The following is a 4,404-nucleotide window of genomic DNA, read 5'->3' on the forward strand; positions in this document are numbered from 1 at the left end:
CCCACCTCTTCCCCTTTGCTTCTCCTCCTTCCTTCCTTCCTTCTCTTTTTCCTTTTTTCCTCCTCCCCTTCCTTCCTTCTTCATTGACCTCCCCCTTCTTTTCCCCGTTGTTTCTTCTCCTTTATTCCTTTCTTCCTTCCTTCCTTCATCCTCTCCTCTCCTTCTCTCCCTCTTTGTCGACCTCTCTTCCGTTCTCTCTCTCTCTCTCTCTCTCTCTCTCTCTCTCTCTCTCTCTCTCTCTCTCTCTCTCTCTCTCTCTCTTCTTCCCACCCTCCCTCTCTTCCTTCCTTCATCCTCTCCTCCCCTTCCCTCCCTCTTTATCGACCTCCCTCCCGCTCCTGCCGCCGCCCTCGCTCGCCCTCTGCCACCATAAAACCACATCATTAGGGACAAAGGGGGTTGGGCAAACATTCCCTCCTCCATCTCCTTCTCTCCCACCCCTTTTCTACTTCTTCGCCTTCTCTCTCCTTTCCTTCTTTCGCCATTCCTCTATCTTTCTTTTCTTCGCCTTTCCTCTTACCTTTATCTTCCTCGCCTTCCTTCTCCTCCTTCCTCCCATCCTACCAATTTCAATTCTTCCTCCCTGCCCTTCCTCTCTCTTTCCCTCCTTCAACTTCTTCCTCTCTTCCCCTTCCCTCCCTCACCTTCCTCCTTCCCTACCTTCTTCCCTCTCCCTTCCGTCCTTCTTTCCAACCACCTTCATTATCCTCTTCTTCCCTCTTTCCTTCTCTCTTCTCTCCCTTCCTCGTTCCCTATTCCTTCCCCTTTCCCTTCCCTTCCCTAACCCACACTTTCAACTTCTCTCCTCTTCCTTCCTCCTTTCTCCTCTCTTCTCTCCCTTCCTCCATCCTTCTTCCTCCTCTCTTCTCACCCTTCCTCGTTCCCCATTCCTTCCCTTTCCCTTCCCTTCTCTCTACCCACTTTCCCTCCTCTTCCTCTTCCTCCCTCTTCTCTCCCTTCCCCTTTCCCTATTCCTTCTCCTTCCCTCCACCCCACCTTCCCTCCTCCTCCTCTTCCTTCCTCCTTCCTTCTCTCTTCTCTCGAGCTTATCCTTCCCCGTTTCCCTTCCCCTTTTTCCCCCTCCACCCATCTTACCTCCTTCTCCTCTTCATAGGATGTCTCCTATTCTTCCTCCTCTCTTTCCCTTCCATTCCTCCCCAACCCCTTCTCGCCATCACCACGCCTTGGTGCAATATGCCAGGGCAGCCACGCGCCTTTTTTTCCCCTCATTGTCTCTACTCTCTTCTCTCTACCCTTCCATGTATCACCATTGGTACAAACCCACGTTGTGTTAAACGGCAAAGCATGTCATATTCATCATAATTTGGGGGACCTTAAATAAATTGCTGCTATGTACTCCCTCTACCCCCCATCCCCTTCCTCCTCCTCCTTTTCCTCCTCCTCCTCCTTCCCCTCCTCCTCCTCCTCCACCCCCTCCACCTCCTCTCACGCCTCCCTCCTCCTCCTCCCCTTCCACCTCCTCTTACTCCTCCTCCTCCTCCACCTCCTCCCCCTCCTCCTTCCTCTCCACCTCCACCTCCTCCTCCTCCTCCTCCTCCCCCACAACCTCCCTATCCCAACCTGCAACAATCCTACCCTCCCCCCCCCTCCCCACCACCCTACTCCCTCCCTACTTCCTCTCCCTTGCCCTGTACCCTCCCACCAAGCCCTTAAAATCGGCGATAATTTTCAGTCATAATGCCCACACTGTGATGCCTATCTAAGCAAGGCGTCCACGGCATTTCTTAGGGGCAGACCTTAAACGTCTGGACTGTTGGGCGAAGGAGAGAGAGAGAGAGGAGAGAGAGAGCGGAGGAGAGAGAAGGAACAGCGAGAGAGAGAGAGCGAATGAGAAGGGGCACGGAGAATGCCCCCCCCCCCCGCAGCCGTGGCGAGAGAGAGAGAGAGAGAGAGAGAGAGAGAGAGAGGAGGGGGGGAGGGGGGAGATGGAGGAAAGGAGGAGAGAAAGGGAGGGATGGAGAGAAAGGAGGGGGTAAAGATTGGGGGAATAGGAGGGGGTAAGGATTGGGGGAAAAGGAGGGGATGGAGTAGAAAAAGAGGGAGAGAAAGGGAAAAGAAAGAGAGAAGGAGAGGGAGGAGAAGAGGAAGGAGGAAAGGGGGAGGGCTCAGAGAGAGAGAGGAGGTCAGTATAGGAGAGGAAAGGAAGGAGGTTATAGAGAGAGAGAGAGAGGGGGGGGGGGGGGGGGAGAAGAGGAGGGAGAGAAAGGAAAGAGAGAGAGGGGATAGAGCAATAAAGAAGTAAGAGTAGAAGAGAAGAGAGTAAAAAGAAAAAGGAAGGAAGAGCACAGAAAGTCAATAAAATAGGAAAGTAGAGGAAGAATACCATCATGAGGTTCTGACAACAGGAGGCGAATTATAGTCGAATTCTCCCCCGGTGGCAGGTGGTGGTAGTGTGGTGGCAGTAATGGCAATGCTCTTGATATGTGACCACAGATGGATCTCCGTGGCAGCGATAAATAGGCGGCCGCTAAGTTGTTTTAGCCACTGCAGGAAACGGGCAAGCAATTGGGTCCTTATGTTCTGATGTCAAAAGGGGGATGTTTGCTTGCCACGTGTCTTTGAAGAACGGCCGTTTTATCCGTTGAATGGCTTGTTATTACAGTTGTTTGCTTATCAAGGCAAGGGGGATGGAAGCTTGAATATACTTCTTGTTGTTTGCTTACCTAATACTGTGACAAAAGTTGATCGTTTACCGAGTAACGCTACGCATATTGCTTGCTTAAGAAATTCCCTTTGCTAAGTTCAGTGAATGAGGTTGCTTAAGTATCTGTTATCAAGGTAATGCTTCATAAATTGATTTAATTACTCACTTTTTTTAACAGTTAAAAAAAAAAAAAAAAAAAAAAAAAAAAAAAAAAAAAAAAATATATATATATATATATTATATATATACTCAGTATATATATATATATATATATATATATATATATATATAAGAACAAGGACGATTCCTTCACATCCTAATAAAAAAAAAACTTTAATTCTAAGAAACAGAATATAATGAACATCAATCTACGCTGAACAGATTTCACAAAATTGTTCCAGCTGAACAACCTGTACTTCAAACCCAGGAATTAGCCAAAGAAATTATGTCCTACGAACACCTGGCAGTAATCTAAAAATATTATTTGTAATACGAGGGCCTTAAAATGCACTCTCTGTCAAGCCGCTCACGTCACCGTCTTTATCAAGGCAAATGGCAGGAAAGGGGCCGTTTATCAACACGGTTTCCTTCGTTTTCTTTTATATATATATATATATATATATATATATATATATGTGTGTGTGTGTGTGTGTGTGTGTGTGTGTGTGTGTGTGTGTCTATGTGTTTGTTTGTTTATCAGGCGACACAGAGGGGGAGCTACTTGTCATTAAAAATGGGGGAACGGCAGAACCCTTTGCTATGTAATATTTATTTCCCAACTTTTTCTATGTAAACCATTATTTAACATATTACATGCTGTACCCTTTCTGTAATGTACCCGATCAGTAAATGTAGACACATACAGACACTCCTTTCTAAGAGGGAAGTGATATAAGAAGATAAGTAGATATATACGGATAGATGGATGCAGACTGACAAACTCCTGTAATTGAAAAAAAAAATCTAGAATATTATAGAAAATACACAGAAGATAAATCATAAATATCATGTTTCTTAATCATCATTTCTCACGATCTTCATTCTAAAGCATGATAGAATTTCATAATGGAGGACTGTATTCCAAATACAAAACTATAAATATCATTTGTTTCAATTATATTAAACGTAAAAATTTACGACAACTATTTTGAAGTGATCGCACCCTAGGCTTCACATTATTATGCTAAGGAAGTGTTTTTGTATTATTATAAGACAAGAAAATAAGAGTTAGGATGTAATTTTGAAATCATTCCATTTGTCAAACGTTTATACCCGGGTTCTAAATGAGTAACAAAAATGCACATTCACGCGGACCCACACAAACACACACACACACACACACACACACATATATATATATATATATATATATATATATATATATATATATATATATATTTATAGATATATATATCATATATATATATATATATATATATATATATATATATATATACATATATACGCGTTATTAATAGATAAGCAAACAGGTAGATGTATTTAAAGAAAAGTATATCCAGAGAGAGAGAGAGAGAGAGAGAGAGAGAAATACAAAAAGAAAGACAGAGAAAAAAAACGGAAGAGAGATAAAAAAAAATAAAAAATAAAAAAGGTAAAAAGATAATATCTATATAATATCCATACCACCGGACGAAGAATCTATAGAACCAAACAGATGTCACTCACAAATAGGATTCTCCAATGAATTAATCAACAAGCAATCCCACAATATCAAATAA

This window comes from Penaeus japonicus, unplaced genomic scaffold (genome assembly GCF_977035675.1).
Source record: "Penaeus japonicus unplaced genomic scaffold, GWHDUDI00000001_assembly GWHDUDI00000020, whole genome shotgun sequence".
NCBI lineage: Eukaryota > Metazoa > Arthropoda > Malacostraca > Decapoda > Penaeidae > Penaeus > Penaeus japonicus.